The 26390-nt window shown below is 46.1% G+C and overlaps 2 non-coding genes across 2 annotated transcripts; both read left to right on the plus strand.

Annotated features, from left to right (window-relative positions):
* Window positions 1–3502: 3502 nt before the first annotated feature.
* Trnat-cgu lies at window positions 3503–3574 on the plus strand. The gene has a single exon. It is a non-coding gene; the product is annotated as a tRNA-Thr (tRNA).
* Window positions 3575–8155: 4581 nt separating this feature from the next.
* Window positions 8156–8227, plus strand: Trnat-ugu. The gene has a single exon. It is a non-coding gene; the product is annotated as a tRNA-Thr (tRNA).
* The last annotated feature ends 18163 nt before the right edge of the window (window positions 8228–26390 follow it).

The raw sequence follows: 26390 nt of genomic DNA on the forward strand, positions 1-26390 counted from the left end.
CTTACAGGCTTTCCGCTTATGCATCTGCTCGTATGTGCCAGATTCAATTGCTTTCTCGTGTGCTCATATCTTTATCAGGTTTCTATAATCGTTAATCTATTTTTGGATGGCTTTTCGATTCGTAATAAGCCAATTTATTGATGTTCTTTCTTGCTGTGCTATAAAAAAAAAGAATAAACGTGCCGCTTTTATTTTATTTTTACTGGACGTGGAAAAATCGCAGTGCAGATGATTTGTGTCACGAGTGAATTAAACCTTCAGTTTGTGATTACAAAGGGTCACAGTGTTTGCGGGAAGTTAAACCACTACTTCCATAATATTTAGTTACGTGCCAGCGGGTTTGTTTGAGAAATTACGGTTTCTTGGCATGCGCTAATTTTCGCATTATTGCTTCTCTTGGAGGGGTACGGAGTCTGATCATCGACAGGAAACCCACTGCCGACAGCAGAAGGTGCGCATACAAAGGCCCAGCACTCCGAACATTTTTGTTCCCAGCAAACGTAGTGTGTACGGACCGAATGACTGACATCATAAATATCGGTTGATCATATGAAGCCAATATGATTTTTCAGCAGTGTTGTTAACGAAATAAACAGTAACCTGATCGTCTAAATTATTCAATTAAAAATAATTAAATCAAGTTTTTTATTAGGTTACCGCATACAGCGTGGTATTGCTCAAAATCTACCGATATAAACATAATATTTTGAGGGTATTTGCCAGCAAAGCTGTGCTTGGGTATTTGTCCTTACGAACAACTTATACAAGCAGAGTAAACAGGTAGAGGCCAAAAGCGACTGCTCGCCGTTAGCTTGCGTTTTGACGCGCCGTCTGCCAAGATTTCTAAGCCGGACCGCTTCATGCAATGTCTTCTACTGTAGAGAGCAGGTACCGCTTTTCCTCCGCCGCCGAACAAGCACCAAAACGCAGCCCGTTCACCGGCGCCTTTCTGTCTGAAGCGGCGAGCGAGCGAGCTCCCGACCATTCCAACCTAGCTTCCTTTTTCCTTTCAAAGGGAACGAAGAAAACGGTCAACCGAACGCTAGTTGCACAAACCGTGCTATCAAATAGCGTCAAGCAGCAACCCTTAGCTGGCACTAACTTCTTTCTCACCCGTTGCCAAATAATCAAACCGCACCAAGCATCCGAGCGGCAACATTGTTGCGAGGCAAGCGTCGACCCCACTTCCCGGGAGATTCTGCGAGAGGTCGCAATACCCGCGCCACACCTCACAAATTCTCTAAGCCTTAGCAAAATCAGACCTCACAGAGGACTCATCGTCTTGCACAAGCCCCACACGCAAACGGAAGCGCATCATTTAAGCTCAGAACCCGCACGAAATGGTGCTCCTTACTCTCCTCACCACCCTCGGCCTTTACACCCCTCACGCACTCACAGTCTGTTGCCGCTCACGCACTCACCGTATTCACACCCCTCACGGCCCTCATGCACTCAACACCCTCACGGCTCTTACCGGCCTCACGCTCCCCACGCACTCATTTCCATTGACGCACTCACTAGCCTCACAGCCTCTCGCGCACTCACTAACCTCACAGCCTCTCGCGCACTCATACGCCTCACGCACTCACTGTCCTCACATCCCATAAGGCCTTCACGCACTCATCGCCCCTCACGCACTCCTACCATTATGAACTCACGGTCCTCACAACCCTCACGGCCCTCATGCACTCATGCCACTCACGTACTCACCACCCTCAGGCAATTATACCCCTAACGCACTCGCGATCCTTACAACCATCACTGCCCTCACACCCCTCACGACCTCACGATCCTCACTCACCCTCACACTCACGAATTTTCGGCGTTCAGAAACTCTTTCACCCTCACCTCACCCGTGAAAATGAGGGTAAGTGAGGGCCTTTATGAGTGAGGTGTGCCGAGGTATGCATCTTACTACGCCAATCCAAGGCAGCATTGGTTTTGTGTAAAGCCGTGCAGTACGAAGGCTACTCCTGCCTCAATTTTGAAGCAGTGCAGCTATACTTCAAAACTTATGTTTTTCATGGATTATAGTGAGTCGATTCTCTTGCTCTGAAAACGCACACAACTGGTTGCATTCTTGGACCGTGATGACGCGAACTTCCAAGAGCGTTCCACTGCGCGTTCTCAAAAACGAATAAGCATTTCGCAATTGTGTATCGAAGGAGAGCCTGATATTTATAAGTAGGTGTCAGGGCAGTGATCCAGAAAAATAAAGAACAATCTGCAGGCTGTGACATTGGTTTCGATTCCTGTCGAAGATAATAACCGATCATAGTAGCTAGCCGCATATAAACGAAAATGCTTCAAAATATCTGGCTTGATTCGGCTCAATGAGACGATATGTAAGCTGCTACAGCTCAGGGGCAGAGCATTGGTCCTGTAAGAGAGGGATCGTGAGTTCAATCTTCACTGAAAGCTTTAGCTTATGATGGTGCAATGAAACGAAATGAAAAGAAACGAATCATTGACATTTCCTTCATGTATGCAGTCCTGTTCGTCCATGTCACGGGAGAACGCCGTGTCCGCGTGCCTATTTTGTATTAACGTCTTGAAGGCCGCACTAAGGTCCCCTTCAGACGGGGCAATTTCGCCCAGCAACTTGACTTTGCAACATCAGTAACATGGGCCGCTCGCGGTCACACGCAGCAACCGATTTGCTACGACTTTCGATCATCATGAAATTCGATTTTTCCTACGCTATTTAGACGTGCAGCTACGAGCTTAAAACCTGTTTTTATATATTTAGATGGTGTTGAGAATACTAACTCATCTTTGTAAAAAGGTTTATTTCCAAAAACGATCCATTTCAAACGAGAACCAAGTTTTGAGCTTTTATCATCACCTCCACAAGAGTGTCACGTGAAAATATCGCGTCCCTGATTGGCTGCTGCCGCTTCAAACGCCTCAGAGTTGTTCGCCCGTTTCTAGCCGGACCCGATCTTAGCAATTTGTGTCTATTTAGGGAAAACAAAGGAATAACCCGCCAGCAACGTCAAAATTGCTGAAAAAGTTGCACCGTGTGTAGCGGGCCTAAGGGTCATGATTATGGAACGGGCTCGTAGGTAGGAATACAATATATTATGAAAACATCGCGCAAGCATAAGAAGTGCAGAACAATGAAAGGCTCACACACAGTACATTGAATATACATTTGCGCATACATCAAGTTGTGTGGTCACGTGATGTCAATCGGTGTACATACACAAATTCGCTTTTCCTTGCTCAATTATACGCTGTTGCGTGATGGATAACGTGTGAAATGACCGGAATCGGTGTATCAATATATCCCAAATTGAATTTCTCCGCTCAGCTGAGAGGGAACATGCAGGGTTGGACGGATGGACCATTTTATGGCAGTATGTCTTTTCGTCAAAAAAGCATTTCATGCTTTGAAACAGAGCTCAAAACGCTTTAGACTTTATAAGCTGTGGAAAAAAAGTGTTTTTAGAACGAAGTAGAGGTTCTAGTAGGTTTATCCGATGGAATGCTGAGGATAACTGCCGCAATAGCTCAGTGGTAGAGCACTGGTCTCGTAAACCAGGGGTCGCGAGTTCAAACCTCACTGGCGGCATACTAGTTTTTTTTTTTTGTACCATACTTATGGCTTTTAGGCGCAGTGAAGCTGTCTATTCTCTCAGACGCCATATTGTTTTTGGTTTTCCTTTTGTTGCAATCCTGGACAATTTCGTTTTTTGTTTGAACGTGCTCCAAACATTTCTTAAAAAAAAACAAAAAAACTTTGTGTTTTGTTATTTTGTAGAACTTCTTGGATACGGTACAAATTCGTTTTCTGTGATACAACGCTCGTTTTGTGAAAGTATGGGTTGTAAAACATGTTTAACTTACGTGTCACTGCTTGTACTTCGTCGGCTGTGTGAAGAGTGTGCATTAGCTTCCGAATGAGGTGCGTGGCAGAAAAAAGCGATAAAAGAGTGGGTGAATGAATTAGCTACGATGTAGCTTAATGTCTCAGCGCAAAAGAAGAAAAAAGGCTAAGTTACTCAACCGATTCTTTTGATTTTACCTAGTGAAACGAACATCTACTATAGACATTTGCAAAAAGAACTTTCTGGCTGCCGCCGTTTTGCGACCCCTATCAGCCAAAAATCTCTACCACACTCCTGATCTATCGAAATCCGGTCAGCGCGACTCCCCCCCTGCAGTGTGCATTCGGAGCAGGGCTGGGCAGAAATACTCCGAAAAGCATTCGGCAATCCAAGTACTCAGATACATATATTTGGAGACCCAAAATACAGATACTGAGATACATTTGTGTTTTGTGCAGCGGGATATCCCTGAGATACTTCAACAAAAACAGCGAAAAAGTATTCCGGAATACAGATACAGATACTTATAGGCTCCTTGCACTGACGACACATCGCACACTTTTGAACACCAAGTAAGAGGAGGAGAGGGAAGCTGCTTTTGTAAGAATTTTGAGTGACAGATTAATCTCCTATAATCTTCTGGGGGGAGAATAGCGACGCCTGTACAAATCCGGGAGGTACAAAGGAGGGTCCTGATAAGAGGGGAGCTCCTTCTTCCCCTCTTCTTTGGAGGGCAACGGAAATGACGTCCTGTGCAAGGAGCCGATAGAAACACAATTGTTCCCATGCAAGCAAACACATTCCATTCAACCTCCTCAGAATTTACGGCTCTCCGTGCTGGCCGCCTTGCATATGAAAACTCCGCACCAGTGTTGCTGCATCTGTAGGTCATCTTTATGTTAGAGCTGACGGAGTAAATCTGGCCACGGCGCAACGCCGATGTACGCTGGAAGCCCAAGTCGGTTTGCTTCCGTTGTATTTGTTTGGCCGGAAAAAATCTGGCAACAACGCACGGTCAACGTGGCGCCGGTACTGTTTTGGTTTGACAGGACGCGAGAAGCGCCCCGGTTTGCGAGCACATGAAGCGAAGCCGTGAAAGGAGAAGTGCCCCTGTGATGTTCCCGGTAGACGGAGAGTATCATTGAAGTACAGAGTTGGCCGAAGAACGTGTATCAAGGGTATAAAGATTTTCTGAACAAACTTACATGAGTAAAAAGTTAGAAGTGAAAAACCTGAAATCTCTACCTACTGCGGCCGTCTGCTACTAAAAGGCATCCGATTGGCGCACTAACCGACAGATGGCGTCACGTAAGATTACAAGTGGCTAGAGAGCCCTGATTGAAGAGAGGCTCCATCTCAAATCATAAGAAGCGTTTGCAATTTTTAGTGGCGAGCGCCTCCAGCGCCGATTGGTCGCAAGTGCGCAAGCCCTGCGTTGTAGCGTGACGGAGAGCAAGCAGAAAGGCAGATATGCTTGCAGACGATCAACGCGTTCGCCACCTCTTCGCAGCTTGTATTGCTATCGCGGCCCATGAACTACGTGACCCTGATAGACCAGTTGGACACACTCTGCAATACAGGCTCTCTGCAGGCGGTAGCGAAGGGTGCTTTTCTCGACCTCGCCAATAGCAGAGGACATTTCTTAACCAACAGGGATGCGCTACTTTTCTGCTAAAATTGTCAGTGCTATTTTGTTCTGCAAATAAAACAAGTAATTAATACAAAACAAGAACAACAAACAAAATGTGTTGTCTTGTTTTTTTGACAATTTTCTTCGGCTACATGTTGTTCTCTTTTCCGGTTGTTACCGCGTTTGTTTTCTTGTCTGCAACTTTCATGCGTGCTGTTTTAGGGTGTAAGTCATGTTCAAGGTGCGCTTGGCTCTGAACGATCAAGTGAAGCCTGTTCTTTGTTACGGGGAGTGAGAGAAGACGAGATAGTTCAAATCGCCGTTTTCGGGCGGAGTTTCGACGGCGACCTCCTGGCTCTCCTGTGATCCTATGCTATTTGAGGCATGTCGCAACAAGAGAAAAAAACCTAAAACAAGCTACCGACAAGAATGGTGTGCTGACGCTGAAAATAGTTTACTTGTGCCCTCCCTGCGGACCCCCGCCAGTCGACGGGGGCTGGTGGTGGTGATGGGGGGGGGGGGGGGGCACTGCGGGCATATGGTGGATGTCGATCCAATGAGGCGCCTTTAGATATCACACGGCAGCCATATGCCGGTATTTTAAGTTTTGTAGCGTGAGCTACACTAGCCGAGGTTGAGCAGTTTCGCGTGGCTGTCAAAGAGCCGCGCTGCGCAAGCGCGAGGAGCAGTGGAGTCACACGGCGCACAGTTCACGCGCCGGAGCAGCCGCTGCCACGCGCGCCTCGCCGGTCTGCGCATGCGCGAGGAGCAGTGACGTCACATGGCGCACAGCTGGCGCGCCGGAGCCGCCGCTGCCGCCGCGCGCTCCGCCGCCACCGCGCCCACCTCGCCGGTCGGCGCATTCCAGAGGAGTGACGTCATAGCCGCGGCAGACGCACTGGCGCCGCGGCGTGCCCAGCTGTGCGCCTCCGTTGCGCAGTAGCCAAGTCTGACGCTGCACCGGAGCCGTTTGATAACGCCTCTCATTTTGTGCGCATAAGCTCACGCTACGTATATCCTGGCATAGCCGAGCTAAGCCACCGCAAATTTTTTTATATCAAACTATTTACTTAGGAAATTTTTTTAGCGCAATTTTGACACTCTTCATGCACGTGCTTGGTCACCTTGTTGCAAAAACGTAACTCAATACGTTCAAAAGCCGAATAATGCGGTAGTCTCAAACTGATATCAATCCCTCTGCTTCACGCTGTAGCTAGTTTTTTATCTATAGTTATCTGTTAATAGTATTATATAGTGTGGTCCAAGTCACCAAGCTCGACCTAAAATTGACCATAAAAATCAACGTCTGCACGTAGCAATCTAAAATTTTGTCAAAGGTGTATTTCACAGGTCAGTTTTTTCTTGTAAAACTACAAAGCGTAACTCTCTTTCTGTAAAAAATAAGGCCAAGAAACTTGCCAGGGTCTATGACGGGCAGCGACGCAGACGACAGGGTTCTAGTAGCGGAGTGTGTTTGGCGTTCGTATTGATAAATCAACGCTACGTCCTAATCGCGACGGCTCGCGACCAACCGTGGTTTAATAAAATAAACATAATCGTTTTTAGATTTACCTTCGGTTAAAAATGAGTGCGAACAATAAAAGCAAAACTCAAAGTAAAAAAAAAAAAAAAAAACGCGTCTGCATAACGGCGGCGCTTTTGCTGCCAACGGATTTCGTCTGCGTGTCGTCTGCTTTCTTTCGGTGGTCGGCTGCGCCTTCGGACGCTGCTCCCGACGCCATCTATCAATACGAACGCCAAACACACCCCACTACTGGACTTGGTCGTCTCGGTCGCCGCCCGCCTTAAACCCTGGCAAATTTCATGGCACCATTTTTACTGAAAGAGAACTACGCTTTGTAATTTTACGAGAAAGAACCGACCTATGAAATACACCTTTGACGAATTGTTTAGATGGCTACATGCAGGCGTCAATTTTCACGGTCCATTTTAGATCGAGCCTGGTGGCTTGGACCACCCTATATATAGTTCGTCGGCATATCAATCCTTTCCGATACTACCTATGGACAGTATTGACAGTCAACTTATTTATAGTTCCGCATCACGACCAGCGTCACGCGGGAGGATTTCAAGATCTGCTCACTCTAAAATTTGAAGCAAGTGCGCAATTACTATGCTCGAAACAAGATGTCTTATCTACTTTGGAGGGAGTCTCTCCATTGAACCTCGCCGGAAGCACATTCTAAATGTTAAATTGAGCAAATCATCAACCGCAATACACTCTTTTTTTTTTCACAAGCAGAGTTTTAGGGTCATGCACAAGATACTTGGGCTAAAGACAGCCTTCTCCCAGTTGAGCGAAATGTGAAGAGCGACAGTATAATCATTGGAATATTCACTGCTCATAAATTTTATCGATTAACACGATATGGCAGGTGTGCATTCCTCTGTGAACCACTGTGAACGTTTTGTTATGCCAAGCTAATAGATGTTGTATAAGGCATTTCTACAGAATATATCTTGAAAAAGAAATGTGGTTATTTATATAAGGAAAAAATTAAATTGAAGCACAGAGGTGTCACGACAAATCGTTCACAAAAACAAAAGCCACGAGACGTAATCTTCATTGTGAATCCTGTCAAGGGGTATACAGCACAAAAAGAAGCTGCCCACCTGTGAACTAAAATGTTTTAAAAGAGATGTCTTTATTCCTGTTGAACGCGATCACTGAAGAGCCGCTATAGCTCAGTGGCAGAGCACTGGTCTTGTAAACCAGGGGTCGTGAGTTCGATCCTCACTGGCGGCTTCAACTTTTGGTGACGAGACATGATGACAAGTTACAAATTAATCACGACCTAAGTTTGAACGCCGAATTATCAAGTATTGCAACCCTCTCATTTTTCGGCGGCGCAGGACTATTGTCCTCGCCACCGACCATGCGTGTGGCACTGTCACCATCGCCACCGACGAAGGGTTTGGCCCTGATCTGGGAGCGCGTGCCAGAGTGCGTGCTCGCTCGTGTTCTTGTTTTTGGACTGCCTACCACACTGTAGTTTAGCCCTTATGGGTTCTTACTTGATGGCTGCTCGGAAATCACAGTTGGCAACGAATATCAGCACTCACCGACCTAGACCGTGGCTTCAAGAGTGAGCGACGACCAGTCCTACGCCATGGCCACGCATAAGTTCGGTTGCATTCCCGAGTTAAACGGCAGTTCCAGCTCCTGGAAATCATGGTACGGGCGGCTGCAGTTCTTCTTCCAGGCCAACAATATAATGGACGCTACAAAAAAGAGAGCTCACTTGGTAACGCTGTGCGGAAAAGAGACGCACTACATGGTCTGCGCTCTTGTGCAGCCGAAGCAGCCCAGTCAGGTGACCTTCGATGAAATCGTCCAAGCTCTAAAAACTCATTATGACCCGCAACCTTCGGAACTCTTTTTTGAAGAGTACGCTTCCAACGCCACATCCAAAAGGACGGCGAAACAGTCAGTGCCTACGTGACAGCACTGAAAAAGCTCGCAGCAGAGTGCCATTTCGTGACCACCATTCAACAAGCGTCAAACCCAACTCTGCTACCCTTGGAAATTATGCTGCGCGACCGTTTTGTTTGCGGCTTACAAAATGAACAGGTCCAACAGCGTCTCTTCGCGGAAGAGGACTTAACTTTTCAACGAGCCTACGACTTTGCCCTGCGAGCAGAAAACGCGGTCGAAGACCAGCGGAAAGTGAAGTCAGAATTCAAAGAAGTGCACTAGGCAAGTGCGGGTGGCGGCCCAGAGCGACATCGAGATCGGTCCGTCAAGGAACCGAAAGAGCAGAACCCGCAGCGTTGCTGGAGGTGCGGCGCACAACACAGTCCGGAGACTTGCAAATTCCAAACAACGTCTTGCAGGTATTGCAAGAAACGCGCACACATAGAAAAGGCGTGCTCAAGAGGCGGAAGGACGTGAATTACTCGCACCGGAATCACCGCATGGAAGTACCTCAACACCAGCTGCTGACGACTCTATCAACACGAGCTGTCGGGCTCCAACACTCAGCAGCAACGTGGACACTGTACCAGGTCAACTGTGTGTCACAAACTACCAATGTGTCAAAGTTCACAATGAAAATATTGATGACAGGTGCTTGAACTTTGAAGTGGACTCCGGAGCAGCCTGGACGCTCATCAGTGAAGCGACATTTAACGCCACGTGGACGAGCAAACCTCCTCAGCTGGCGACTAACAACGTCCTGCACAGCACATGGTCAGGTCAGTCTCTTGGAGTTGTAGGCACTGCAACAGTGTTAGTCACACACAAAGACAAAACCTGCAGTTTGCCACTCATGGTTGTCAAGTTAGCCGGTTGCAACCTTCTCGGATGGTACTAGTTTCCACACCTCGGTGTAGACATTGCTGGAATTAATGATGTCTCAGACGACGCACTTGTCTCCGGACTACTAGACAAGTACCATTCTGTGTTCAATGATGACATCACACGACACACTGGTCGTGCCGTACAACTACAACTTGTCGACGAAGCAACTGCGAAGTTGTTGAAAGCACGCTCGGTACCCTTTGCGCTACGATCAGCTGTAGGGACTGAACTGAATATACTTCAGGAGCAAGGCATCATTGAACCGACTCTGCATTCCAACTGGGCAACGCCTTTGGTCCTGGTACGGAAGAAAAACGGAACGCTGCGCATTTGTGGTGACTACCGTTGCACCGTGAACCTTACAGCAAAGAAGGCAGCTTATCCACTTCCCACAGCAGATGAAGTCCTCAGCAACTTGGGAGGAAGCAAGATATTCAGCACTTTTGACCTTACCCCAGCTTACCAGCAACTTCATGTTACCCCAAAAACAGCTGCGATCCTAACCCTCAAAACGCTGAAAGGACTTTACGAAGTCAAGAGACTTCCCTTCGGAATCTCCGTAGCACCGGCCATATTCAGCGCTTTATGGAATCTATGCTGGCGGGAATCCCAGGCGTCTGTGCGTACCTTGACAATGTCATAATCGGCGGAAAGAACACCAAAGATAATGCCTCGCGGTTGGAAGCAGTCCTGAAGCAACTGGAGAAGTTTAGCATCCGTCTTGGGAAAGACAAGTTTTGCTTCGGAGTTCGAGGGATCTTCTTTTTGGTACACGAAATTGACGGCTCAGGGGTTCACACGGCACAAGAGAAAGTGCAAGTCATAGTGTACACTCCAGCACCAACTGGTAAACAAGTCGTGCAGTCATTTCTTGGACTGCTTGCTTTCTACAACAGATTTCTGAAGAGCAGGGCAACCATCGCCAGCTGTCTCCACGGGCTACTCCAGAAAGAGTCTGCATCAAAATGGGAAGACAAGCACCAGAAAGCGTTTGAGCAGCTGAAGAATCTGATTCTCAAACAGACAGTACTTGCTCACTACGACGAGAAGGAGCTCTTTGTTTCCTGCGACGCTTCGCCGTAGGGCGTGGGAGCTGTCCTTTCTCAACACGATGACCAAGGCAGAGAAGCACCGATCGCTTTTGCTTCTCGGACACTAAGACCAGCAGAAAGAAATTATGCTCAGCCGGAGCAAGAGGGCCTTGCGATCGTTTTTTCAGCCCAGAAATTCTACAAGTACATTGCAGGAAAGAAAGTGGCGTCCGTGACAGAACATCAACCCCTGCTTGGTATACTTGGGCCAAGGAAACCTTCAGCTCAGGTGAGCAGGTGGTGCATCAAGCTGCCTACATATGACTATGACACCATCTACATGCAAAACAGGAAACACCAGAATGCTGACGTATTGAGCCAACTGCCACTACCAGACAGGGACAATGAACTATGGCCACCTGGCGACATTTTAATGTTTGAAGCTTTAACAAGACCATCGTTCACAGCCACAGAGATAGCTCGTCTGACACAGCAAGACAGCACTTTGTGTGAACTGTACACCGCCGTTCAAAATGGCACAGTAGACAAACTCATTAAGAATGCATTATCTGGGGTTCTCGAGTGATCGTAACAACCTCAGCGCGTCCTCATGAACTGGCACTTATACACGCAGGCCACAGGGGCATGGTGGCTATGAAGAAATGCGCACACAGTTACGTCTGGTGGCCAGGACTGGATCGAGAAATCGAGGAGACTTGTTACACTGCGGTGAATGCCAGGCCACACAGAGGGATCCAACCAAAGTATCGATTCCCGTGTCGGAACGTCCTCAGACGCCCTGGCACACGCTACACCTGGGCTTTGCAGGACCAGTGCACGGCCACACATACCTTGTGGTAGTTGACGCGTACACAAAGTGGGTGGAGGTACGTCATGTGCCTCGTGCGGCATCTGCAGCTGTCATTGATGTGCTACGAAGCCTCCTCGCCACGTTTCGCATACCGGAAAAGATTATGTCCGACAACGGAAGTGCATTTGTTTCAAGCGAGATAAAGGACTTCTACACACCAAATGAAGTACAGGCTGTGACAGCAGCAGCGTACCATCCTGCGACAAATGGGCAGGCCTAGTGCTATGTCGCAAAGCTCAAAAAGGCACTAATCAAAGATGCATCTGGGTGCACACAGCGCCGGCTGGCCCGATTTATTTTTGTCAGCATTCCACGGTCCCCAATACAACTGGAATGACACCTGCAAACGCAATGTTCGGCCGAGAGCTACCATGTCCCCTAGACTTGTTGAAGCTGAAAACCGAAACAGAAGCAAGGAAGTGCCAAGACACACAACGTCAAGCAGATTGCTTCTCAAGGGGGGAGAAAGTACTTGTCTGCCAATTCCTGACAAAACTAGACTAAATTCAGGGGGAAATCCTGCGCCGAATCGGCCCACGTTCCTGGCTCGAAAGATGTGCCGCGGGTAAGGTGCGACGTAACATAGATCACATGCGAAAGACGTCGCAGGTGAACACTACACCTTCACGACCGCCAGACTGGAGCATGACAGACGATCTTCTCGAGTCAAGTCGACAGGAGATTGCTCTTGAAACCCAAGGCAAGTGTGCAACACCATCTCAGCGTCCGAGCCAGCCAGGCCAGCATGACGCCATAGCTCGAGCGCACAGGATAGGCCTTTTTCTCGGGAACAAGTGCCGACCAATTATTGTAAAGTTTGCAAATTCGAAATCTAGAGAGAGTATCTTGTCGTTAAGACCGAAGGCAAAAGGCAGTGGCGTTTCTATTAATGAGATTTTTTCGCCAGCTACACGTCAGGCTCGAAAGAAATTAATTGAATTTGCGAAGGCATTACATCCTAATATTAACTTCAGATTACGGTACAACGAGCTTCATTTTGCCAAGAAAGTTTATGTTTACTGCTCCGAAACCGATAGTGTGCGCAAGCTCGGGGCTCTTTCTGAGTTGAGTCTCGCCGATACAGCCGCTGGCGCCCTTGCTGAGTCAGCGAGTGAACCCCCTCCGTCATAGCAACCGAGAAATGATCATTGTCATTCTTCCGAAAATATGTCTAGCTTTATTACTAACATAAGGAGCGTGCTAAAAAAGCGAGATGAGTTATGCGCTGTGCTTGACTCGTCATCGACTGACGTTGTGGTACTCACCGGTACACCGCTGTGGTACTCCGCTACAGTACGGAATAGTGAAATATTCGATTGTCAAAAGCGGTTTAACGTGTATCGTTCCGATAGGCAGTTTGGATCTGGAGGTGGTGTACTAATTGCAGTAGCCGACTGTATTGTTTCCTATTGTGTAAACTTGGCGTTAAATATTGAGTTTCTCTGCGTTTGTCTTGGGGGAATTATAAAAAAAGTTATTCTTTGTGTTTGCTATCGTCCGCGAAACTGCAGCTCTAGTTTTGTAAACTAACTTCATGATGCTGTCAATATGGTTGTAACAAGGTTTCCAAACAGTCCAGTATTTCTTCTAGGTGATTTTAATTACCCACACATCTGTTGGTCACATGAGAGCCCGCTCCTTAATCCATTTTCGTCGGAGTGTTTTGATTTCTTGAACATGTGTTTCGTTTTTAACTTGTCACAGCTAGTTATGGAACCCACAAGAATTGCAGCCACGTCAGAAAATGTTCTTGACCTTGTTCTAACCTCCACACCTGACCTTGTATCCCTAATATCTCACCTACCAGGACTAAGTGATCCCTGCTCGTTACTTATCTCTCTAAGCATACCAAAGTGTAATAGTAGAAAACAGATAAAACTTATTCGAGACTACCGAAAAGCTAATTTTGACGCTATAAACGATGCCCTGAGTCACTTCGTTGATCACTATTTTGTTAACTGCTCCGAGCGTTCCATTCAGCAGAACTGGAATATGTTTAAGGGTCAAGTCGCCGTTCTCAACGACAAGTACATTCCACTGCGATGTGTAACGTCTCACAATCAATCACCATGGTATAACCCATCACTGAGGAGGCTATCGAACAAGAAAAAGAGATTGTTTCGTGCCGCTAAATCTTCCAATACCTGTAACCGGTGGGAATCTTATCACAACGCCAATGCAGTTTACAAAACTGCTATTCACGATGCAAAAAACCAGTATTTTAACGTTAAGCTACCTTCTGTGTTAGCCACGAACCCAAAGCAGTTTTGGAATGTTGTTAGTAAAAAAGAAAAATTCGTAATTTCCCTTAAGGCCGCGAATGGAGACATAATTACTAGCGATGAATGTGCTCGCGTTTTTAATGATGTCTTTATTAGGTCCTTTCAGACTGTTATTAACACGCCTATTTGTAGATCTGACGCGAGTGATTTTTTGCCTATGGGACCCGTTCTTGTCGACCCATTTGGTATTGTTAAAATAATCGATAACTTAAAACTTTCTTCCTCCGCTGGCACCTACAGCATTAACTCAAAGCTCCTCAAAAACACAAAAATGTATTGCTCTTTGAAATTATCTCAAATTTTTTCCCAGTCGGTTTCACTTGGAGAGTTGCCTGCTGATTGGAAGATGGGGAAGGTGGTGCCACTTCACAAAGGCGGTGATAAATATTGCCCGGATAACTATCGACCAATTTCGCTTACTAGCATTCCATGCAAGATACCAGAACATATCATCTACTCACAACTAGTTCAATTTTTAGAATCGAACCTTTTCTTCAGCACCGCTCAGCATAGTTTTCGTAAATCCTTCTCTTGCGAAACGCAAGTTTGGTCATTCACCCATGATTTGCAACTAGCGCTTGACCGAGGGTCCCAGGTAGACTGCATTTTTTTTACTTTTCCAAAGCATTCGATAAATTTTCACACAGATTGCTGCTATTAAAACTTAACAGTCTTAACATTGACGGAAATGTTCTGTCCTGGATAACTTGTTTTCTCACTAATCGTTCCCAGTTTGTAACCGCTGACGATGAAACATCCCCAGTCTCCTCCGTCAATTCTGGAGTGCAGTAAGGTTCTGTATTAGGTCCGCTATTGTTCTTATCTATATTAACGATTTGCCGAATTCGATCTCTTGTTCAATTAGTTTATTCGCTGATGATTGTGTTATTTACAGAGAAGCTACTAACGCCTCGGATGGTCTGAATTTACAAGCTGACATCAACCATGTTTCAAAGTGGTGTGAATTATGGGGGACGGAACTTAACACAACTAAATGCAAGGCCATGACAGTATCGCGTAAATGTAATTTTCCTTCTTCTTATTTCCTTGAAGATGTCCCCTTACATTCTGTTTCTTATCACAAATACTTAGGCGTGTATATAACCTCAGATATTTCCTGGCAAATGCATGTTGCGTATGTTATTAATAACGCTAATCGAATGCGGGGTTATCTAAACCGAAACTTTCAACTTGCCCCTTCATCTCTGAAACTAACACTGTACAAAACGCTTGTACGCTCTAAATTACAATATGCTTCTTCTATCTGGGACCCCGGTCATTCCAAACTAACTAACGCCCTGGAATCAGTTCAGAATCGCTCTGCTCGTTTTATTCTTAATAACTTTTATCGCACCGCACGCGTGACCTCAATGAAAACTAGCCTATTGTTGCCTAACATAAATTTACGCCGTAAAATAGCTCGCTTATGTCTTTTTCATAAGATATACCATACTAACGTATTACTTCACAACCGACTGCTGAATCAACCGTCTTATATTTCACCTCGCATTGATCATATGTAAAAAATAGACATTCTAAAATGCAACACTAATGCATTCCAAGAGTCATTCATTCCGAAAACTTCAGTGGATTGGAACCACCTTAATCGTCGGTGGCGATGATGATAGTGCCACACCTATGGTCGGTGGCGATGATGATAGTCCTGCCCCTCTGACGCATGAACTCTTCCACCCATAGCCGCAGCCTATATACCGTTCTGGGGGACGTCTGGCCTCTTGCGATCGAAGTCTTTATTTATTTATTTATTTAAAATACCCTCAACACCATTGGCATTACAGAGGGGAGTGGGGGTTAGTGGCAGTAGTACACTTCGCAGCTCAATCTGAGCAGTATAGATCATTTATGGCGCTGCTAAATAAATGGTCAGGAACAATTCTTGCGATAGATGCGGGAACCCATACAAAAATCGTCTATGGTCGGCTATAGAAAATCCTTTGTATGGCCGGCTATAGCAAATTGGCCCAATTAGCTATAGCCGTTTCTATGGCTGTCTATAGCTTTCCCTATGGTCTCCCCTATAGTTGTCTATAGCTTTTTCAATGGAAATTTCGCTATCGAATTCGGTATGGTTTAGTCTATGGGCCTCTTTAGAAAGGATGCTATAGCCGCGTTTGGCTTTTCTTTTGGTTCCTTTAGCCGCCTACGGCATTTTGTATGGTCTGCTATAGAGATCTCTACGGCTTACTCTATGGATCTTTTTAGACACCGTGCTATAGCTGCCTATGGCTTTTCCTACGGTTTCTTTAGCCGTCTATTGCCCATTGTATGGTCCGCTATAGCTCATTCTATAGCTCGTCTTGTGGTTCTCTATACCCATCGTGCTACAGCTTTCTATAGCATTTCATATGGTCACTTTAGCCGCCTATAGCATATTGTATGGTTTGCTATAGAGATCTCTATGGCTTACTCTATGGATCTTTTTAGACACCGTGCTATAGCTGCCTATGGCTTTTCCTACGGTTTCTTTAGCCGTCTATTGCCCTTTGTATGGTCCGCTATAGCTCATTCTATAGCTCGCTTATGGTTCTCTATACCCATCGTGCTACAGCTTTCTATAGCATTTCATATGGTCCCTTTAGCCGCCTATAGCATATTGTATGGTTTGCTATAGAGATCTCTATGGCTTACTCAATGGATCTTTTTAAACACCGTGCTATAGCTGCCTATGGCTTTTCCTATGGTTTGTTTAGCCGCCTATTGCTCTTTGTATGGTCTGCTATAGCTCATTCTAAAGTTCGTCTTTTGGTTCTCTATACCCACGGTGCTACAGCTGCCTATAGAATGTTCTATGGTTCCTTTAGCCACCTATAGCATCTTGTATGGTGTGCTATAGAAATCTCTATGCCTTACTCTATGGATCTTTTTAGACACCGTGCAATAACTGCCTATGGCTTTTTCTATGATTTCTTTAGCTGCCTATTGCTCTCTGTATAATTTGCTATAGCTTCTTCTATATCTCGTCTTATGAGCCTCTTTACCATCGTGCCATAGCTGCCTGTAGTTTTTCTTTTTACCGCAATCGTATGAAATGTGAAACAAATTATTTTGTTGTCACTGGAGATCTTTAAAAAAGAACCTTGTGAGACGTGCCGAACTTCATAGCCCCATTTAAAACAAAGAGCTAACATCTCAACAAAAGAACAACAAAAACAAATGCACTCACTCAGGTGTTTACAAAAGCGCAGGTATACAGACGCAAGGTATTGTTTTCAAATCTCCTAGAAGTTTATTACACACAGCCCATTTTGTAGACAAGTACACACTAAGCAATCTCTACTACGTGAAGAAGTACTACTGAGCTGTTATACAACTGAGAATATTGTAAAGCAAACAAGAACCAAAGGCAATTCCTGGGTAGTGTCTCGTCCCCCGGCAGCCGGCCGAATTCCCCCCCCCCCCCCTTTCCCCCCGAAATTCTAATGCCAGTCGCCACTCATTGGCGCTGCAATCAGTTTATCAAAAGACGTTTCATCGAGAACGTTTAATCAACACGTGACATTTATAAACAACTCAAAATATGTTTTTTTTTGTTTGTTTTTTTGTAATGACTTGCCAAGAAGTGGCGTGAACGGGTGGGCTGAGTCGGTGAGCACGCGCCTCAGGAATACAGGCGCGACGAAATGTCCCTGCAGCGTGCAATTTGCGTAACGAGTGCTGACTAAACGTGTGTCCATGAAGCGTCTATCCACGAAAAGGTGTCCATGAAACGTCTTTTCACAAAACGCAGAGAGAATAAGAATGTCAGTATTCTAACTACAATTTTCACATGATTTCAGAGAGCTAATGGCAGGCGACTGCGGTAGAATTACGAGGAATTTATTCTCCCAGCTGTCAGAAGATGGGCACTGCCAGGAGATAGGCACTACAGAACGGTCAATTGTCGCCGAGTAGGTTGCAGCGCACTTACGCTCAGAGGTATGTTTGTTTTTCCAATTAACAAGTTACAGCAGTGTGCTTTAATGCTATTATCATGTGTGTAGTTTTAAGTATCCTCTCTGCAATGCCTACGAAGGCCCCTGGAAGTAATAAATTAATGAGTAACATTTTCACATCACTGGAGTTGGTTTTCGGATGCACCACATGTTCAGGAAAGGTTGATTGAGTGCAGCCCCTTGCAAGAAGTCTGCCAGTCTGGCATGACCCCTTAATTAATATTGAAGGGTCAGAGAAGCGAGTGTCCTCGTAAGGTCCAGAGCGTGCAATGGACACAATTCTCGGTGTGTAGACTCTCAAGGCATGAAGGCTAGCGGAAATATGTTTATCTGGTTAGTGTATCAAATATGTTTATTTCCACTTGATTACAAAATTATTGATTCTTAGTAAATGGTTCCATAACGAGTTCTTTCTGCGACAGTCTCGTGTCAGGCGTTCAGTCGTAGTACCTGTGGACCTTGTTGTCGGATGACGCTCCTGGCACGTCGGTGTTCAATTTGGTCGAGTGGCAACTTTGACTGACTGATGCTGTCTTGTAATCATACATCATGTGCACTGAAGCTGCAGGGTGGCTTCTAATCCGAAAATTTTCCTGGTAGTTTTCGGCATCAATGTAGCAAGTTCGGGCATGTATTGCTTACGTGGCTGTGCCTTTTGATGTACCGTTGACTTGAAAGCTGGCAACAATTTTTGTTTGCTATCCAAGTCTGGTGATGCTTGCAGTTAACTTTTGAGAGCAACCAACCATTCTATTCCTTCAAGTCACTCAGGGGCATTCTCCCTCAAAGTTGGAAATTGTGTGCTTCGTGGAGTGGACACAGAAAATTGGTGTCAGCAAATTTTTAGGTATTGTCCTTGGACGACAACCGACACCAAGTCCACTGTCACTGCATCGCCGCTCACCTGCTTTGTCGTGCTTACCTCTTGTTGAGGTGATGGACATGAGGAGCTTTGGGGTAATCAGGGATTCAGAATCTTCGATTCAGCACCTTCGGCATCAGGGACAAAGGTCGCCGAAGGTAATCCTTAATCTCCCGTGGTCGCTCCTCGAGACGGAATCGAGGGTCGTTTGGCACGAACCCTCGCCGACCAATTCATTGGTACGGGCTGCTTTGGTAGACATGGTAGGCTTCATGCAGTGGTAGCAAAGTGGTTTTCGGTCGCACATTCGCATCACCTACGTTTTCCTCGGTGTACTTTGTTGAGCACAGTCCTACACACAATGTCGGGAATGCTTCAGCGTTAGAGCGTCTCATTGAATTGGCATTGAATACTAACGGGCAGCCGGTGCGGTCGTCGTGCCATTGTGGCGTAAGTTGCCCTTGGTTTGTCAGATGCCGCTTCGCTCGCAGAAGTCTCGGTTGAAATACCTGTCAAACTTGTTCCGAAACAATCTCGGCAATCAAAATAAAAGCCGGGCAACTGATGGCAGTAAGTAGCTTCCTGATCTCCTCCCAGACAACGTCGTGGGTGATGTCGTGGATGCCTGGGAGGCTGGTGTCGAGACGCCGGGAAGTTGTTCATAGTGGCAGGCTCGGGCATGCAGTGCACATTTCATGTTGGAAGCCTCAGTGATATAAATACTTCGACTGTTGTTGGGGGGTTGCGGACAAGGCTGCCGAAGGTGTTGTCCCTCACGTGAGGCGCATGGGATTCTTAGGTTCTTGTCTTCTGTAGCATCAAGGTCGGCGTGGGCATGGGCGCTCGATCAAGCGCAAAACATTCTCCTCGAGTGCGGTGGCGCTCTCATTGGGGCAGTGTCCTGGACAGAATCAAGAATGCGGCTCTCTTTCGTTGATGTTGGCTGACGGATGCGCGCTTCAGCTTGATCTTGCCAATTTCCCATGACGTTAAGGAGGATCCATGGTTCTCAGACCAGCGCCGGCAGTTGCTTTTACGAGAAGTATAGGTTCTGCAGGAGCTGGTTGTCTGTCCACCCAATGTGGCGGGTGACACTGTCATATTGTTCAATCCAGTCCTTGACGTCTTCATACAGCTTGCGTGAAAAAGCGTCAGAGTGTGAATTGCGACGGGCACGCAAACAATGGTGGGAGGGGACACGGTTTGCTGCTACAGGTTTGTCATTGTTGGCTTAGTCAGCTTCGGATTTTCTGACAGGAGACCGAATTCCGGTGGTTTTTCCTGGTAGCAGCAACTGGCTCGGATTTCAGGTGCTTCGTGGTGTATTTCCGAGGTTACTCCTTGTGGTACTCGGTCGTCTTGCGGTTGTTCTGCCAGGCTCGGGTAAGGACTTTACCTACGGCTCGACAGGGGTATAAGACACAGAATAGTCCGCCAGCCGTGTCCCATTATCGGGTAACTCGGCTGAAGAGCCGCCGGGTTCACACAGAGTGAAGGGCTACGGGTAAAGTGCCCAGTACCTCCACCTGAACATACAATTACAGCTGAGCATAACCTGCAGTGTCCCAGAATAGTGAATATTGATAGAAGATAGGACTGGAACAAGGATCCGTGACAGTATAGCAAAACTAGCAGAAGAGAATCTATCCTGACCACTGAAGAAGCTGCATTGCTTTAGTGGCATTCTGTCCGAATAAATCCTCTCCTTCGGGGTTTGGCGACTGCCGTGGACGAACTGAACTGAAATGGATGTGGGACCACTTTTCTGGTAATGAGCCACTGCAGACTGTTGCCACAAAGCGGCGTGAGCTGGGTACGTAACACGCTCGGTGAAATGTCCGGACAGCTTGCAATTCGCGTAACGAGTGTGGATGAAACGTTTGTGTTGACGAAACGTGCGACAGACCAGCGGGATCAATACCAACTGCAACACCTGTGCTCCGTGAAAGTGCACGTCTACGCCGGAACAATTTCGGAAGCAGCACAGCATCACCTAAAGCATGGCACAGGAACTGCCAGCTTGAAGGCAGCTCTTCGGTGCGCCGCACACCTGTGCTCCGTGAAAGTGCCCTTCTACGCCGGAACAATTTGTAAGCAGCACAGCATCATTCAGCACGGCACGGGAACTACCAGCTTCAAGGCAGTCTTCCGGTGCGCCGCACAACCGAAGTGAGCCCTCGGTCATTTGATCGAAGCTGCACTGCGATTGCACACCGCCAAGCACGACTCAGGCAATTTCCGTTGCTAAACTGTGTATCCAAATATATTGCACACGCTTCACTGCAAACCTCGAAGATTCCGATGGTCAACGAGAGCACAGAAACGTCGCCTCAAATTTTATCCTAGTGGTATCCGAATCAATCCGAGGTCCGAGCAACGTAGGTCAGATTGTCTCTTCCGTGGCAATATCCCGGTCGGTCACCAGCAAAATGCACACCGTTTCTCCGTATTTTCACGTTATACCTACGTCAAACACCATGCTGAACTCTGAACTCGCTTTCGACCGGCCTGATATGACGGCTTCCGCGTCTGAAATCAACTCGCCGAGACGAACGACAACCAACAAAGCATCCGACAAGCTCCGGCCCAGCTGGGGCCAGCCGCTGCATGGGCGCTGCCATCTTTCTTGTGACGTCACGTATTTGGTTTGGTCATGTGACGTGTGGTCAAATTTGCGTACAATGGCAGCCTCCTTATGGGGGTCACTTTCGAGTGCAGACCGGAACCCCGGTTTATCGCTCTAAGCCCCTCTACCTCGTTGGATCACAAAGACTAATCCTCAGGGGCACACCAACAATGAACACAGCGAGAGAATGTGTCACTTATATCCTGTTGACAGTTCGAGCCAAGGTTGATAGTGCAGTGGATGCTATGTGTGGCCTTGGGCTTAAGGCAGGTGCCGTGTCCAGTGTTATCACCAGCTTCGAGACAGTTGTCACCGGACCCTAACCGGAGACATGATTGGCCTTAAACACGCATAGCGTCTACTCTGCTGTTACTACCGAGTGAACAGGACAGCTCCATGAGGGCCCCCCCCAGCTTTTGAACTTCTTTCTAAAGCTGCACTTCCCAGAAGTGACCCAAAACGAGGCATGTTTGAAGATATCATATTTTACGCCTTTTAGCCCACATTCTAATTCAATATGAATAATTAATGGCGAATACTTTCTCTATGCGCAGGATGTCCACAAACAAATAAATAAATAAATAAATAAATATATATATATATATATTTTTTTTTTCTTTTTTTACCAAGCACTTTTGAATTATGTGTACACTGTTAGGTTCGCATTTTTAAACGTCAATTTTGGGAATCTTTGCATCGTTGTGGCATCTATGATTGAGGGGTTTAAGAAATTTGTGCCGTAATACGTTTTTCATCCGTGAGTTCAGTCTATATCACTGCCATCAATTACAATCTCTGAGCACCATGATGACTCATGGTGGGGATGTGTGCTCCAAGAAGCTCCAATGAGTTTAATGTCTCATAATTTAAAGAAAAAGAAGAAAAATTAGCCACAGCGCTTGCTGATTTGTTGAATTCGCAGAACAGAAAGATAATAGGACGCACCTAGGGTAGCGCGTGCCTAATGATATTATTTTTTTTTCTGCTGTTATTTTTGTATATTTCGCCGTTCTCGACATGGGCGTTGACGGACATTGCACCGCTGCTTACGCCCCTGCCGGGGTAAGCTTTTTTGTTGTCACGACACTCTATCGCGCTATAGGCGCGTCGATTTAACGCTCATGAAGTCTCGAGAGAACTGTGAATTGTTTAGTCAGAGCAACGACGCAGCAATCGCGAAATGAGAGACGACTGCGTGGGACTCTCGAGCGAGGGACTCTCGAGCAGCGTTAACTTGCTGATGATGCAGGGCGCTGCTTTGTCGTTGAGATTCTTTGTCCAGCGAATGCCGGCGAAAACGTTCCAGCGCTCGGCGTACCCTAGGCAGCAGCGCCTGTCAGCGACCGCCCGCGCAGCATCGCAACCTTTCTGGAGCCTACTGGCAGTCTGCGAGCGCCGACGATTTATCGTTGCGACTTTTATGGAAGCATTTTATGAACTCCTGCGGTGAACATGAAACACCGCGAACACGAACTCCCGCGAACATAATCCCCGCGACGGCGAACCGCCGGCGCTCGCAGACGCAGGGTTCCGATGCTGTGCGAACGGTTGTTGGAGGACGCTGCGTAGGGTATACGCCGGGCGCTGGAACGGCTTCGAAGCCATTCGAAGGGCAAAGGATTCGCGACGACCAAGTAGTGTCTTGCATCTTCAGTAAGCTAACGGGGCTCGAGAGTCCCAAGCTTACATTTCCACAGAGCGAGCGCGGCCGGCCAGATCGAGGCGCAGTCAGCACTCGCGTCGCGATGGCTACGTCGTTGCTCTGCCTACACCGATGACATGTGCACCGGCATTCGAAACCGCCCTCTCGAGACTTTATACGAGTCCAATAGACGGCTTTATAGCGCGATAAACCGTCGTGACAAGAGTAAAGCTCACCTCTGTAGTGGCGTAAGCAGCGTTCTTGACGCCGCGTCGAGAACGACGAAATATACAAAAAAAAAAAAAAACATTAAATATATTTAACACAGCAGGCAGAAAGAAATACAAACATGGCAGGGGCACGGACAACGTAAAAGGCGCCCTACGAAATACATATACTTACAAAATACACTGGAAACGATAGATAATTAGAGCTAAAAAACGGAAGATTGAGATGACGTCAACGCCGAAATAAGGCAATGCGCAGGGAAAGCAGCCGGCAAAACTGCAATAGTCCTATAGGCAGCTATGGACGCTTTTGTGATCGCGGGCGTATAACCTGTTAACCTGGCTGAAGAAAATTCTCGCCCCGATCGAGCGCATGAATCACTCTCTTCCACTCGTACATGTGCAGTAAAAAAAAAAAAAAGAAAAAAAAGAGTGTCGCGGGACCATAGAATAAGCAAAACAGTGAGCCGACTAAAAAAATTGGATGGTCGCGAGTCTATAGCTCGGGAGACATACATCCCTCTATAGCCGGCTAAAGTACATTGTAAGGTCGGAGGCCTATAGCTATGGTGACATAAAACGCTATAGAGACGGCTAAAACAAGTTCGATGGTTGCGAGTCTATAGATTTAAGGACATACACCACTCTATAGCTGGCTAAAGAACATTGAAAGGTCAAAGGCCTATAGCTTTGGTGACATAAAACGCTATAGAGTAGGCTAAAAAAATTCAATGGTCGCGATTCTATAGATTTAGGGACATACACCACTCTATAGCCGGCTAAAGCACATTCAATAGTCGCGAATCTATAGCATCAAGGACATACATATTTCTATAGCTCGCTAAAGAATATTGAATAGTTGCGAGTCTATAGCTGCGTAGTCATAAATTATTCTATAGCCAGGTATAGAAATCGGAATGGTCGAGATTCTAAAGTTTGAAGACATATATTTTCCTATAGGTGGCTATAGCGTGTTTTATGGTTTCTAATGGCTGACCATAGAGGGCCATAGAAGGTGATAGCTCACCATAGGATTTTCTATAGACGTCCATAGATCATTTTTGTATGGGATGGGTGTGGCCCTGATCCGGGAGCGCGTGCCAGGGTGCGCGCTCGCTCTTGTTCTTGTTTTTGGACTGCCTACCGAACTGTCGTTTAGCCCTTATGGATTCTTACTTCACGGCTGCTCCGACATCACACCCTCCTCTTTTCAAATTATGGGTGGAAATGAAGAAGCTATTTATTTTTTTACCTTGAGTCAAAGAGGTTATATAAGGGTTATATAGATCTGCTTCGTAGAGGTAAAACTTAAGTTGGTCTAATTTTTCGGTTTTGTTCATTCAACGGGAAAACCGCGTTCACGTATTAACGTGGTACGTTCTTCGGCTAGATGTTTGTCATTTCGGGAAGCCTGTAAAAATCACGGCCGTGAGGTTTGACACTGATTGATTAACGGGTGGAAGAGGAGATGTGAGGTGCGCGACGCTGATTGGTAACGGGGAGGTCATGTGACCAGAGGGGTAGGCGTGGAGGAGCTTGACCGTTTGTGCGCATCGAGAGAGAGGAGCTCGAGATTATGGAAGGCTCGGGAAGATTGCTTGGCTTATCAGCCCGATTAGCGCTAGTATCAACTCATGGTAGGAAAAACTATCAAGTGTAATAAGAATGATGATGATAATAATAATAATAATAATAAAATTATTGATAATAAAAATGCTTTATTTGATTTATCGTTCAGAACAACCAATACACTATAATGTGGCGGCATATAGAATGTAATACAGTAGGAATTCCGATAACGATGTCTGCTACTGTTAAAAAATACTGCGTGGGTCAATAGCTTGAACATATATATATATATTTATATATATATATATATATACTGAGCTCTCGTTTCAAGGCTAAAAAGTGTGAAAAAAACACCAACATGAGGTGACAATTTATTCCGCAAATTTGCATCCGCACCAATGGTGACAATTATGATTGCACAGAGGGATAAAATACACTCGTACCTCTAATACCACGAGCTGGCACATGAAATCCCAGTGATGACACCAGTTCACTATCCATATACCATTGAACAAATTTATGTAAATATAAAAACAACACGAGCAGTCCGTCTTTTTAACAAGTGTCGCAAGGAAGGTTCTATAAGAATGTATTCATAGTCGTAATACTATTTCCTGCCAAAATACCTATCTGAAACAATTCGAACGAATCGTTTTTGAACCCTTTCAATTCGCTCTGCGACAGCTGCAGTCAGCGAATTCCATACATCACTGCAAAACTCGAGTCTGACTCGCACCAAGGAGCAAAACAAGCGGACAACAAATATAGAATCAGAAAAGTTACGCGTCTCACGCGTGATATCATTCCAATGACTCGAAAAACTGAAGCAACAATCGGGCTAACAAAATAAAAATAAAAAAAAAAAATTGCAATCAAAATAAACGCCAAGGTCACGTGCTTTTTCAACCCGTGGAATAGTACAATTGCCAAATATGTGCGGGAAAGAAATGTTTTTGCGTTTTTTACACACAGTGAGTATATTGGTTTTAACTGTGTCAACAAGTAAAACATTATCAGAACACCATTCAGAAATGCGTTATATCTTATATGTCATCCTGTAAAAGAGCACAATCATCTTCTGACTTAATTTTTATACAAAAATTTTGTCATCCGTGTATAAAATCATCAGCGCATTCTTTCCGCACAAGCTGTTTTCATTGCAACATATAACAAAAAAGAGTGTCCCTAGGTTCGATCCTTGGGGGACACCGAAATAGTGTACAAGAACTTCTGATAGAATGCTCAGTACAGGTACACTATTCTGACGATCAGTAATATAACTTTTAAACCAAGTAAACGATGGCGTTGTTATACCGTATAATGATAGTGTATAGACCGTTTTACTGAAAGAGGGCGAGAGAGAAAAGGGGAAAGGGCTACCGGCGCTTTCCCCCTTTCTGATTGTGAAGAAAGAGTGAAAGTCCCGAATGAGAGGCTTGGCCGGTGTTGGGTGTCTGCTGTGCCCCAACTTCGTTCGCGCTTTCTTTTCTGTTTTGGACTCGTAAACTTAATTAAAGTAACGGGCTTCGATGGCAACAAATCCCCG

This window comes from Ixodes scapularis, unplaced genomic scaffold (genome assembly GCF_016920785.2).
Source record: "Ixodes scapularis isolate PalLabHiFi unplaced genomic scaffold, ASM1692078v2 ptg002371l_1__unscaffolded, whole genome shotgun sequence".
NCBI classification, from domain to species: domain Eukaryota; kingdom Metazoa; phylum Arthropoda; class Arachnida; order Ixodida; family Ixodidae; genus Ixodes; species Ixodes scapularis.